Source organism: Ursus maritimus, unplaced genomic scaffold, assembly GCF_017311325.1.
Source record: "Ursus maritimus isolate PB19 unplaced genomic scaffold, ASM1731132v1 scaffold_16, whole genome shotgun sequence".
Taxonomy (NCBI): domain Eukaryota; kingdom Metazoa; phylum Chordata; class Mammalia; order Carnivora; family Ursidae; genus Ursus; species Ursus maritimus.
Genome location: NW_024424008.1, coordinates 11,997,854 through 12,012,124, shown reverse-complemented (window position 1 = coordinate 12,012,124; position 14,271 = coordinate 11,997,854). Strand labels below are relative to the sequence as shown.

At 41.0% G+C, this 14,271-nt stretch overlaps 1 long non-coding RNA gene across 5 annotated transcripts in view; it reads left to right on the top strand.

The window, feature by feature from the left end:
• LOC103678071 overlaps positions 1 to 11,198 on the top strand; it is a 47,323-nt gene extending 36,125 nt beyond the window's left edge. For 2 of the 5 annotated variants that reach the window (XR_572595.2, XR_572596.2), the window contains 5 exons: positions 2,975 to 3,167; positions 4,558 to 4,752; positions 7,321 to 7,406; positions 8,051 to 8,233; positions 10,265 to 11,198. This is a non-coding gene — a long non-coding RNA (uncharacterized LOC103678071). The remainder of the gene's footprint in view (positions 1 to 2,974; positions 3,168 to 4,557; positions 4,753 to 7,320; positions 7,407 to 8,050; positions 8,234 to 10,264) is intronic. The other 3 variants (XR_572598.2, XR_572597.2, XR_572599.2) reach the window with 3 other exon arrangements.
• The last annotated feature ends 3,073 nt before the right edge of the window (positions 11,199 to 14,271 follow it).

Sequence of the window (14,271 nt, the reverse complement as noted above, 5' to 3'; positions counted from 1 at the left end):
CTTTCTTTCTTTCTTTCTTTCTTTCTTTCTTTCTTTCTTTCTTTCTTCTTCCCCTTTCTCTCTTTCCCTTTCTCTCTCTTTTCCCCTTTCTCTCTTTCTTTCACCTTTATTTAACTTTAGGCTCTTAAACAGAATGGTAAGTTGAAAACAACACTTTAAGGGTGCCATTTTCCTTCACACTCACCTTCATTTTTTTTCCCTAATCCCTGACAATTTTGGGGGTAAAGAATTGTATCCTTTTATTGAAAAGCATTCTTTGAATTTGTGAAGTATGTCTAATGTTAGCTGGTTGTTTTTAGCCTGCCAGCTTTATCCAAGCATTGAGTGCAAGGTGATAGCGCCATACACCCAAGTGAATTCTAGAAAATACAATGTTGAACATATTATTGGAAAGGGAAAATGTTATCTAAACAAAAACGGTGGAAGATATCACAAAGAAAAATATCAATAGAGTTAAATATATGCTAAGTTAGAAATTTTTGGTCAACAAACACAAAATGCAAAGACAAATGATAAGCTGGGGGGATAGTTGCTATCTATGACAGATAACAAGCTAGTGGCCTTAATACATGTGGCCTGGTCTAGCCTGCCATGGGGACCAGATGGGTCCACTCACAAAATTACCCTAAGTCCTGATTCTCCAGATCCCATCTTCCAGATTATCTGAAAGTTATGTTTTTCTTTGGGATCTCCTGCCCCATTATTCACTTGAGAAGCCTTAGGGATGAGGGTGAGATGTTTGCAGTCAGTCCCTCTGTTCTATCTGTTGGTCTCACCGTCCTTCTGCCCTGTGGACCCGAGGAGCTATGCTGGGTCTCTGCTGACCTCATCCCTACCACCTCTTCTTCCCCTCCAGTAATCAGGAAAACACCCTGTACTTATGACTGATGATTTTCAAAGGAGTTTCCTGCAGAAGAGCTCCTGGGCCTCTACTGACCTAGTTCTTTTAATTATGCCACACTCCCTTCTCTCCCAGAACTCACAAACATTCTTAGGATGAAGGAAGAAAAGTAGAAGGGCAAGTGTGAGGATGGTCTGGCCGCTGTGGTACCTATAACTTACACCCTGACTCCCAGCATCTGCTGCATAAATTATTTCCTGGCTACAAATGGTGGAAGCTGATGCTGACAGATTAACCAGAAAAGCGTTTATTCAAAGAATATGGGTAGCTTGTAGAATTGTCACAAAGATGAGGAAACAGTCTTGGGGCTAAGCTTCCAGGAAAATCACCCAGAACTATGCGGCACGACTGGCCTAACGAGAAAACTGCAGCTTCTGGCCCATCACACTCAGCAACTACCAGCTGCCAGGAGCTCAGTGTGACTGCCACCCTTGCCACCAAAGGCATCAAGCCTCTTCTGCTCAGTAACTCAACCTTACAGACCATCTGGTCGCCCCAAGCACATGGCTCTGCTGTCACCCTCACCAGCAAGAGAAGCACACTCTTCAGTCTCTCCCCCTCTCAGCCCCCTTTCTCACCAGATTCCCACCCAAGTGCATCTGACTGGAGGAGCACAAGACACATGCCTATGTCCTTGCTGCAAAGGAGTGGGAGGGGAATGATGATTCTGCCTTCTAACTTGGTGAACTCAAAAGGGAAAATCCTGCTAATGTCGAAAGGGTATTCAAAAGGTGCTGGGTACCAAAGACCAGGACAGATGTCCACCAGAATGAATGACTTAGGCTAGGTATGATGGGGGTGGTCTCTTTGAGATAGGATGACCTTACCACCTACTGATTAAAATATGGACTGGGTAGGGGGTGCCTGGTGGCTCAGTTGGTTAAGTGACTGACTCTTGATTTCAGCTCAGGTCATTATCTCAGAGCTGTGAGATGGAACCCCAGGTCAGGTTCTGTGCTGGGTGTGGAGCCTGCTCAAGGGTCTCTCTCTCCTTCTCCCTCTGCCCCTTGCCCCCTAAAAAAGAAAGAACTTGCATTATATTTGTACAAATTTACAAAATAAAATCTAATTATAAAAAAATTATGGACTGGGTTAAAATATGAAATGACATACAATGTTATTAATGGAGGCATTATTTTTAATAACAAAAGATTGGAACTATTCAAATGTCCAGTAATAGAGGTTTGATTGAATAAAACTCATGGTACATCTGTACATGCATGGAAGATAATGCAGCTGCAAATGAAGGTGGAAGAATGATCTCTACAATATAAGTAAGTGAAAAAACAAAGTGGAGAATAATATATATAGTAGTTACCTTTTCTGTAAGGGTGGGGATACATATATATCCATCTCTCTCTCTCCCTCTCTCTCTCTCTATATATATATCCATATATATATAATATATGGCTCCATTTATATATGGCTTTCCATAGAAATTACCATTTTTTGCTGGTAAAATGGTTAATTGTTGGCAATTTCATGTAATTCAACATAATATAGAGTGGAGGAGACAAGGATGGAAAAGATATTCTGCAAATACAACTGTTACGTATTTTTTTACATTGGAATCATATAAATGTGTTTTAATTGAAAACATTATATTTAATTTAAAATGACAATTCCTACAATTTTAAAACAAACTGAAAACAATGAACCTAACTGTATATCAAGTTAATGATGTAGCTGCAAGAGAAAACAATTACTTCAAGTGATTTCAAGTGATATTACAATATCCTATATTTGTCACATGTACATTGTGGTATATATTTTAAGGGCAAAGAAATCTAACACTTCATTCAATAGTTACAATGCTAGTAGCAGTCTTTGTGTTGGTATTTTGAAACTTTTTTTATACAGTGTTGCATATAGTAATAAGTAATTATGTTAATGTTAGGAACCAAGATTTTCAGTGTAAGAGAAATGTGAAATCAAAGACATTAATATAAGTATTAACATTAAATTTGAATTGTAAATATATTAGAAATAAGTAGAAATTATAGTAGAAATATTAGAAATTTGATATTACAAATATTTTTCCCCAAAAATATTTCCTCTTTCCGTACTTTTCAGAAGGTCCTGGAAGTATTGAAAACCCACGGGCAATGAGCAACCTCTAGTGCCTAGACTGTGGTCCCTAAATGACATTTTCCATTTGAAGGAACCAGGACTTCTTGGTTGGCTGATTCCAAGTCTGGGACAGTACCGTACAAGATGAGGCTGGAATATCCTGCTGAGCCAAAAACTATGACGTAATCAAAGACAGGTGGGTTATATTAAAAGGACTCAAGAGCCCAATGACTGGGCTCCAATTGACCAAGAATGGGATAATTTAAAAAACCAAAAAGGTAGTGATTGAATTTGATTGAAATTCATAGAATATATAAAAGTCTACTGAGTTCATGGTGGGGTGGAGGAGGAGTGCCAAAACAAACAAATTAACAAACTCATTGGATGCCACTGGTGGTAACTAGGTCGCAATCTTACTCTAAAAAATGGCAATTTAAGGTAAATGAGTAAGCATTATGCTGCCTTTCCAATTCAATATGCATTTCAGGGTGATCAAATAGCTCTGCTGGGGCAATTGACGAGGAAGAGTTCTTTACAGAGAATTCCCAGCTAATGACAGTGGAAGGAATGACGGAATTAGAAAAATCACCATTTTGCCATCCTAATGATATAACTGATTAAGGCAGAGACCAGTAACAGTTGAAAGCATTAGATGAAAAGCTTAAGAGAGTGTTACAGTGGAGCGATCTGGCTGACATCACCTGAATCCACAGATCAATCTTCAATAAGAGTGAGACAGCCAGACATGTGCTCTTTGAGATGCTCCCTTAGGAAAAAAAAAGAACCTGAAGCCAATAAGGCTTTTAGAACTAACCTCTACTTCACCTGAGATAAAGGAGGCAGAGGCTCAGGTTTAAGTGACACCACCAGGACGTAAATGGATAAACCCAGAATACGAGATACTCTATAGCACCACTGAACTGGCTTAATCCACAAGTCAACGTCATGAAGAAGTAAAAGGTGGGGTGAAGTGAGGAGAGACTATTCTAAATTTTAAAACACTCAAAAGACATAACCATCAAATGCAATGCATGGACAGCATCTGAATTCTGATTCTAACGAATCAATGATAATGAAGATATTTCTTAGATATCAGGTAACTATGAAAATGGTCTAAGAATGAGATGATATCAAGGAACTGTTACTGTAGCTAGGTGTGTTCCTGGCAGCATGGTTATGTAAGAAAATATTTGTATATCTTAGAGATGCAAAATGATATATCTAGAGACAAAATAACATGAGGTCTGGGATACTGTGCAGCAGGGCACCTAGGTGACTCAGTTAAGTCTGACTTTGGCTCAGGTCATGATCCCAGCATCCTAGGATCAAGCCCCACATCAGGCTCCCCGTTCAATGGTGAGTGTGCTTCTCCCTCTCCCTCTGTGATTTCTCTCGCTCTCACTCTCTCCCAAATAAATAAATAAAAATCTTTAAATAAATAAGCAAATAAATTACTGTGCAGGGAAAGGAGAGGGATAGATGAAGGCAGTGTAGTCAAATCAGAATAGTTGCTGCATCTGGGTGATGGGTATTTTTTATACAATTCTTTCTAATTTCGTTTTTTGTTTTTTTGACGTTTTCCATAGTAAAACTGATCAGTGGAAACAGGCAAAGTAGAAATCAATTCAGCCCGGTTCTCATAGATGGAAAGATGTGGAAAAAGTTACCGCAAAGCAGACTGTCTTGCTGTGCTTGTCATTGTGCACAGGGCAATGCCGGCACATCTGACGTCAGCGATCACACCTCTCATGATGTGACCTCGGTGGAAGGAAGGGCTGCTGGTGGGTGTGACAATTCTTTCTCACATCTCCTTTTTGCAAATACCTGAAGTGGCACCTCAGCAAATCTAAGCACAGTACGGAGCAGTTTGCAATGTTCTTTTGCATCCAAAAAAACCCAAAAATGGTAATCACACTTGATATCTTTGCTGATTCACTAGGGAATAATTTTTGGTCCTGTAAGTACATCTCAAGACTTAAATGGAATTTGGAAGAACTTAACAAGTGTGTATAGCTTGACCCTCATGCCCCCTTTCCTGACACTTCCTCTGTGCCTGTCCTGTTTGAGTAAAGGTGCTGGGTGAGGAAAGAAGAAACTTTTTTTTTTTAGATGAAGGATTATAAGAATTAGGGATGCAACCACAGCCAAGTCTTTGACCACTCTTCATTCCAGAACCTGAGGCCGGCAGATAGTATCAATGGATCAGTTTTCTTTCCCACTGGACTCAGCTTCTTGCCACACCACTCCAGGTAGCACCATATTGATGAAGTCATTCTTACTCAAAATGTCTTCAGACTGGATTGTAGAGTAAAGCATTTGCCTCACTGCTTTTTAATTTCTCAGTGGAACAAGCAAGAAGAAAAATATCTTAAAAAGAAGCTCAAGGAATTTGGATTACATTAGATTTGAGGAAGAACCTCATGTGAGGAAGTTGAAATCTGGAACAATTATGCTACTTAGAAAGATTATGATATTTCCCCTAAAAGGCCTATTAAAACTGGACAGATTCTTATTGTCTGGAATGGTCAAGGACTAATGATGTTGACAACCATCTTTTGGCTTATGTCAGGGCATCTAGCATTTTTGCCTGCCTAGCATCTCTTTCCCCTCCTTCTTATAATAGAAAATTCTTCCCTTTGGAGAAATCTATGTTTGGGTGGGGCTGCTGCTTCCCTTCTACATTTGTTTTGTTTTGTTTTGTTTTAAGATTTTATTTTATTTATTTGACAGAGAGAGAGAGACAGCCAGCGAGAGAGGGAACACAAGCAGGGGGAGTAGGAGAGGAAGAAGCAGGCTCCCAGCAGAGGGCCCGATGCGGGGCTCAATCCCAGGACTCTGGGATCACGCCCTGAGCTGAAGGCAGATGCTTAACAACTGAGTCACCCAGGCGCCCCCTTTCTATATTTGGTTCTAACTGTGCCTGAAGCAAGATTCAGTCTTGGAGAATTTAAATATGAGCAGCAGGGCTACCTGGCTGGCTCAGTTGGTAGGGTGCGCAACTCTTGATCTCGGGGTTCTAAGTTCGAGCCCCATGTTGGGTGTAGTGATTACTTAAAAATAGAATCTTAAAAAATAAATAGCAGCCACAGTAAATAGCCGTTCCCCCCACTTAGTTGGGATTGTGTTAATGCCATTTCCAGGGAAAGTCTTGATTAGCATGGCAGGTGAGATGCTTCAGTTCGTTCCATTAACATGTATTAAGCTGTTGCAGTCATTTTGACACCCTGGAGATACAGAAAGGAAAGACAACCTTTGTTTCAAGGCGTTCATATTTAGAGACAGTTTTTTTTTTTAAAGATTTTATTTATTTATTTATTTGACAGAGAGAGACAGCCAGCGAGAGAGGGAACACAAGCAGGGGGAGTGGGAGAGGAAGAAGCAGGCTCCCAGCGGAGGAGCCTGATGTGGGGCTTGATCCCATAACGCCAGGATCACGCCCTGAGCCGATCCCGTAACGCCAGGATCACACCCTGAGCCGAAGGTAGACGCTTAACGACTGCACCACCCAGGTGCCCCTAGAGACAGTTATGATACAGTAGTAATGTAGTAGATGATATAGTACTTAATAGTTCCAAGCACTGTTTTAAACATGTTGCATACACCAACTTATTTAATTCTTACAACTCTTTGAGATAGGTCCTGTTATATTTTTGAGATAGGGAAAATGAGGCACAGAGAGGTTAAGGAAATTGCCCAAGTTTACCCAGTTCAGGAACAGAAGATCTGGAACTCAAACCAGGGTAGCCTGGCTTTTAGCAACTACATTCTAGAGCCTCATTATCCCTAAGGGTCAGTGTCAGAGCTATTTTGGAGAATAATCAATACTAATGGCTACCATTCATTAAATGCTTCCTATGTGCCCAGTCATGCGCTGGGTGCATTTCGGCCTTAACACATGAAATCTTTTGAAGGATTTGATGCAGCAAAGATTATTTACTGTGTAGTTGAGGGAACTGAGGCTCAGAGAAGTTAAGTGATTTGCCCAGATCACACACCTAAGTGGCAAAGTTTGAATTTGGTCCAGTCATGTCTACCTCCAAAGACTTTGCTCTTTCTGTCCTATGTCTCTCGAGGACCTTACATTGCAGCTCTTCCACTAGAGGTGAAGCATGTCTAGGATGCTTGTGACTGGCTGCCGGTGACTGGGAAAGGAAATCAACACTGGGAGTCCTCTAACATCAGAGTGTATGTCCTATTTTGCTCCCAGCAGTACTCTTGTTAATTTGGGTACACCCTGCAACCTGACACTGCTGAGAGTGTGTCTGCTGTGGTGGGGAGCGATTAAAAGCCTGTGGCAAGTGTTCTTTTGGGAGAATGAAAAGGATGTTATTTATTTATTTTTGTGGCAGCCATTCAAATGTTGAAGGAGGAGAAACTGGCTTTTGTTTTGCTTCCTGCCGCCAGGCCAAACATGTGACTAAGGCTCTCAGATAAGGTATGTGTCAGGTACCCGGAGGACCAACTGCACATTTAATTAGAAGACCAGGCAGTAGAAGGTGGTGTTTTGGTGGGAGATTTTCTATGATCTGTAGCAGGCATCTTTGTCTAGTAAAACCACCCCCAATATAGGAGAAGCTCTCATATACTTTCATGGAACCAACTCAGAGGATTAACTTCTGGAAAATTTATTAGCTAAGGCACACCTGTGTACTTCTGCACTCAAACATTTGAGTCCTTACCAAGCTTTTTAGATTGATCAACTGATTAAATCCTTATAACGACACCATTTACAAGCGAGAAAAATATGGCATGAGGAAGGTAAATAACGCATCAACAGAGTTAGATGTTTATCAGGAATCAATGATGTTTCTAAGAGACTCAATTTTCTAGGCACACATGGTGTAATTTATTTAAATGAAGCATAAACCTGTGAAATAGGAGTGTAAAAAGTTGAACTATTATTTCTATGGAAACTAAGTCGAATGCTTTGGAAAGACTTGAGAACCGCATCCCCCCCCCTCCAAAACTACTATTGAATTAGATGTGAGCAAGACCATGCTCTTTTCTAGCGCTAAGACTGTGCCTGTTGCTGCTAATTAGGTCTTTCTCATCTTCTCCTCCTTCAAATGTGTCCTCCAGGATGACCTTCTAAGAAGCCTTCTCTGGTAGCCTGAGTTGTACCAGTGGGCTACTCACTAGTGGCAAGTTGCTTAATTTCTCTGAGCCTTAGGAGTCTGCATTGCTGAAATGATTATCTACCTTGCAAGTCCGTCGTGGAGATTAAGTGAGATGATGCTTGTAAAGTTACCTGGCCCATAACAGGTACTCAACAAATGGCAATAATTGTGATGTGCTTCGTCCCCTGCAGGGGCTACAGAGCAGGTGAATGAGAGAGTCCATCCTGCAAGAAACTGCAGACCAGCCCGTGACTACCTGCTTTTGGCTTCACTTGCCCTGTAGTGAGCTGAAGCAGATTTTCACAAATGTGAATGGAAAATTTCTAGATGTTTTTAGATCCTGACACCATTATGTCATCCAAGTCCTCAGTTAGCATTTGAATAGCTCATCCTGAAGGCCCAGAGGGCATCAGCACAGAGCCTTTCCAGATACAACTTTTTTATACTTCATCACAAAATGATTTGTCCTGATCTTTAAATGGGCCATCGGAATGGCTTCAAGAGAAATGGGTTTTGATTCCCAGAAGCCACACGGAGTGGGCTCTGGAATCTTGTCACGATGAGTTCAAGTCATGGCTCTACCATTTGCTGGCTCTCAGAACAGTTACATGGTGATGCTGAGTGTCAATTTCTTCATCAGAAGAGTAGGAGTAACAATTCTTTGTAAGAAGAATTCCTAAGAGGGCAATAAGAAGCAAATGAGGAAGCGTCAAGTGTCCGGCCCAGTGCTTGGCATATAGTCAATACCTAATCCATGTTAGTTTCCTAGTAGGTGAATATAACTAGGTAGGAATGTAGTGGGCCCTTGTCACGAAGACTCTATTCTGGACAGCCCATTGGTCTGACCTTGCACATGGTCTCTTCCTAGTTTACCAGAAGTCATGACTAATAATCAAATTCTTATTCTATTACTTCTTTCAGGGCTGTCTTGAGTGAGGTAATCAGCCTCTGGGAGCCTCAGTTTCTTTCTTTATAGCACGCAGATAGAAGTGCCTACCTTGGAAGAGTGATGAAAGGAACAGAACTAAAGACACACACCTGGGGCAGTGTGGACACTCACAGGTGCCCAAGGAAATGTGGCTAAATAATAGCGGACGTAGCAGGAGGCCCTCTTTCTGAGCTAGAAGTGGGCCAATTGATCCCAAAAATTGACTCAAGCAGGAAATCTCAAAGCAAAATCTCTCCCCATGCCCTTCAGTACCACTAAGATAGTCAAACCTGTATATTTCATCCCTCACAGTAGCTACCATCCCCACTCCTGGCCTGTATGGTTGGCATGAGTCACCCACCTCCCAAGGCCAGAAACACTGCTCCAGACAGTAAGTTGGGTCTGCAGCCTTGCAGGTTTTCCTGCTCACAGAGACCACATCTGTGGCCACAGGCTGAAGTTGGAGGAGAAGGGAGTAGGGGTGGCACTCACGGTGGACCACAGAAGAGGAAGATGTGGGGAAATCTGAAATGGGGGGAGGTGGCTGGGGAGAACTGGAGGGAGGAGGAACCATGAGGTGGGAGCTACTATGGGGACCAGCTGTGCCTTGTACTGCCATCTGGAGTGCACTATCCACTGCCTGCAGAACTGGGCTGGCCCCTGAGCATCTGGTTTGGGGTGCGTGCTTTGGCCTTGGAGGCCTTGGCAAGTTTTCTTTCCCCATTTGCCCCTTTATGTGTTGGCAACATTGACTCTTGTAAGCGCCAGAAAATGGGGTGAAGGGATGTGGCCTCCTGGAGAGGTTATGGCGTCCTGAAGGGCAATCCTTGCCCCCTCATCAGTGAGACAAACAGAACCAGTTTGACCTTGCCTCCATGTTGGGATGGTGGGGGAACACCCCACCATGTTATACATATTGCAAATTGCAAACTCTATGGATTTAGGGCTCTATGTTTCTGAGTCAAACTGGAGACTACCTCCACTCTGAACTGGAACCATACAGTTAATACAGAATCCACCTGCTCGTATCGTAATCAAACGCACACTTCTGATTTAGTTGTTCTTGCAGTTTATAATTAGACCGTGTTGTCAGAAAAAAAAATTGAAAGCAGCTGTGTTTCAGTGCTATTCAGATCTGTGACTGACCCAGTTTTCAGAAATTAAAAATGTGGCATTGGTATTCATCACATCTTTGTGCCTTGCTCACATTCCTTTTTTTTTTTTTTTTTCCTTGCTCACATTCTTAAGATGAGCCTTGAGAAGTGTTTTCTGAGCTGTGAGCTTATGGAAGAGGAAGGGCCTTGTGGCTTAGGACATTGACCAGCCCTCAAGCAAAATTCCAGAGATACAGCTCTTGCTGAGACCTTCACTTGCTGAAAAGAAGATGGCAAAATAGATCTCTCCAAAGAGTAACCGTGAAGGCCGTAAGAACCAAAATAATCATGGAATTGTTTACGTCAGTGTTCTCAATGTTTTTGCCACCACTATTCTCATGATAGCAGTGAGCTACAGAGCTGAACCCTTACTCAACTCTCCCATCCCATCCCTGTGCGCAGAGGGCCTCGCTGCCAGGATCCTCCCCCAAGCCGTGCAAGAAAGTCAGTGGTTTATTCTAAAGAAATGGAATGAATGAGGACTATCCTGTGCGTCTGGTCTTTAGGATTTCCAAGCAGAATGGCTGTTTCTCCCCTGCTTGTTATAAAGCACAGCTCTCAGCCTTCCTGCACGGGAGTCTCAGGCAGCTCTCTTCTCTCATTCTTGGGCATGTGGACACCATCAAAGATGGCCAGACAGGGGAGGGGGTGGGGAAATGGGGTAACTGGTGATGGACATTAAGGAGGGCATTCGATGTAATGAGCAGTGGGTGTTACATGCAACTCAAGAATCAGAAGTTCTACCCCTGAAGTTAATAATACACTATATGTCAGGTAAATTGAACTTAAATAAAAAAAGATGGCCAGACATTTGAGTAAAACATAAAGGACAAGATAAACTAATAGAAAAAAAGTAATAACGCCAGAGGAAGCCGAGATAACTCAGCAGAACAAACCAAAAAACTGAATAAACACATTTAAAAGGATCATCTATGCTATACCTTATGTTCCCATATAAGTGAAACCGTATGATAATTGTCTTTCTCTGCTTGACTTATTTCACTTAGCATTATCTCCTCCAGTGCCGTCCATGTTGTAGCAAATGTTGAGAACTCGTTCTTTCTGATTGCTGAGTAATATTCCATTGTATATATGGACCACAACTTCTTAATCCAGTCATCTGTTGAAGGGCATCTCGGTTCCTTCCACAGTCTGGCTATTGTGGACGTTGCTGCTATGAACTTTGGGGGTGCTATTAAAAAAAAAAGGATCATCTAATTAGTATGCTCATAAAAGATGTTGCATCCACAAAATAGGCACAGGTTGCTATGAAAAAGAAAAACTCAGAGTGCCATACAGAGCCTTTCCTAAAGTTGACAACAGTCCTAGTAATTTATATGACATCACCTAAAATGATCTGCGAAGCAAAAAGGAACTTTTCTGAATTATCAGCTATAAAGAACGAATTCTGGCCAACCATGGGAACTGAATTATCTTTCTCTCTTTTGAAAATGATATTACAAAATCATTATCCTATGAAGAGGCTATCAAAAAGTAAGCAACTAAAGTCATAGGAGGAAGAGTATATAGAGGTGTGTCACTCAGTGAATTAATAAAAGTTTTACATTTCTCTGGCTGTCTGCTTTTTTTAAAAATTTTGTTAGTTAACATACAGTGCAATATTGGTTTCTGGAGTAGAATTCATTGATTCATCACTTATGTACAATACCCAGTGCTCATCACAAGTGCCCTCCTCAATACCCATCACCCATCTAGCCCATCCCCCACCCACCTCCCTCCATCAACTCTCAGTTCTCTATGGTTAAGATTCACTTATGGCTTGTTTCCCTCTCTCCTTTTTCTCTTTGCCCCCTTCCCATATGTTCACCTGTTTTCTTTCTTAAATTCCACATGAGTGAAATCATATGGTATTTGTCTTTCCCTGACTGACTTATTTCATTTAGCATAATACTCTCTAGCTCCATCCACATTGTTGCAAATGGCAAGATTTCGTTCTTTTTGATGGTTGAGTAATATTCCATTATCTATCTATCTATCTATCTATCTATCTATCTATCTATCTATACTGCATCTTCTTTATCCATTCATCAGCTGTTGGACAGTTGGGCTCTTTCCATAGTTTGGCTATTGTTGATAATGCTGCTATAAACATTGGGGTGCATGTATCCCTTTGAATCTGTATTTTTGTATCCTTTGGGTAAATACCTAGTAGTGCAATTGCTGGATTTTAGGATAGTTCTATTTTAAACTTTTTGAGGAACTTCCTGCTTTTTAAAAGTTGTAATGTGTTATAATTTCTTTCTCACTCTAAATAAAACTTTACTGTTATATATAATTTTGCTTTCATAATTTAATATCTTTTTTCTTAGTGTATGTGTTGCCAAAGTGAGACAATATTCTCTTTTCAGGCCCCACAAAACCTGCACATGCCTCTGGCGGTGAGCTATGTTGCTTGTGGACAGAACCCAGAAGGCAGCAAACTGCAGAAGGATGTATAAGAACTCAAGTCAGATACCTTTCCAACACATGACCCACACTATTTAGTATTTATAGCTGCACATAGCAGTAGTAAAAGAGTGAAAACATGAGCTAGAAGATACACACCTGATCGGTGAGAATAGTGGCCTTGGGGTATGGGGTGCTCTATTTCTTACTTATTGTCTGAAGCAAATATGAAAAAATGTTATCATATTTGAGTGATGGATACATGGATGTTATGTTATTTTCTGTGATTTTCTCTTTTCTATTTAAATTGTATAATTGTAAAGTCAGATTCCCTCTGAATTTGGAAGGCACTGTCCAGTATTTCTCTTGACAAATTTTGTCGGTCAGATGGCATCCTTTGCAGGTGATCTGCTTTTCCTCTCTTGATCCCTGTAGTCCAACTACTTCACAATGATCTGTCTGCCTGTAGACCTCGAGTCCCTCATCATGCTGGGCTTTCGTGAACTTTCCAACCTGAGGACTCTAGTCCTTCAGCTCCAAGTACTTCTAGTCTATTAGTCCTCTGTCAATTTTATTCTTGCATATCTGTTCTTTTTCTGGATCCTGTTAGTCAGATGGTAGACTTCCCATTTTTGTCTCATATGTCACACAGGTTTCCCCCCTATTTTGTGGAAGATTTCTTTTACCATCTTATAACCCTTCATTGAATTTTTGGCAATTATATTTTTAACTTCCAAGATTTTTTTTTACTTCTTCATAACATCCTGTTTTATTTTGTAGATGCTCTGTCATCTATGAGGATATTAATAAAATGGTTTTAATTATAACAGTTGTTTCATTTTTGTGTTGTTTGTGGTTAGAGTGATTTAAACACATATGCCAACATGGATTTTTCTCTTTTTAAAGATTTTATTTATTTATTTATTTATTTATTTATTTATTTGCTTGCTTACTTACTTATTTAGAAAGCAGAAGGGGGGGCAGAGGGAGAGAGAGAGAGAATCCCAAGCAGACCCTGCGCTGAGTGAGGAGCCCCATGCAGGGCTCAATCTCACAATCCTGAGATCATGACCTGAGCTGAAATCAAGAGTCAGATGCTTAGAGACTGAGCCACCCACGTGCCCCACATTGTGGATTTTTCTGTAAAGAGTCAAAATGTAGTGAGAGAGTCTACCCATCATAAAGTCTGTCAAATCTTGCAGTACAGATACAAAAACATTTCAGGATTCTAAAATTCATTCTCAAAAACTTGGAAGAGAAACCTGAACACAAACCAAGCAGAAGACGTTTATTTAAAAAGTTGACAAAACTCTAATACGTAATTTTCAAGTGAAATCTGGAAAGATGTTTCTAAAGGTTTTGGTAAAATAAGTGAGACATTAGAGTCCTGCAACTTCCTACAGACTGTGTTATAATATATGTTTGGTTCCCGGTACAGAGCTCCTAAAACTGTTGGAATTTCCTGAGTGCGAGGAATGTCTTTTGTTGTTTTTTCTGAGTCCCTTTCAACCACACGTGGTTTATGCTAATGAGATGACTCAGAATGAGGCCCCTTAATAGCTTCAGAATGCGGGCTGGTCATCAAAAAGACCAAATGGAAGAGTAGAAGGTGGGAACATTCATCCCCACCCTCTCTGACTTTCAGCAAAATGAAGGGGACTGGAGACTGGGTTATAAAAGCTCTTGAACCAGAAG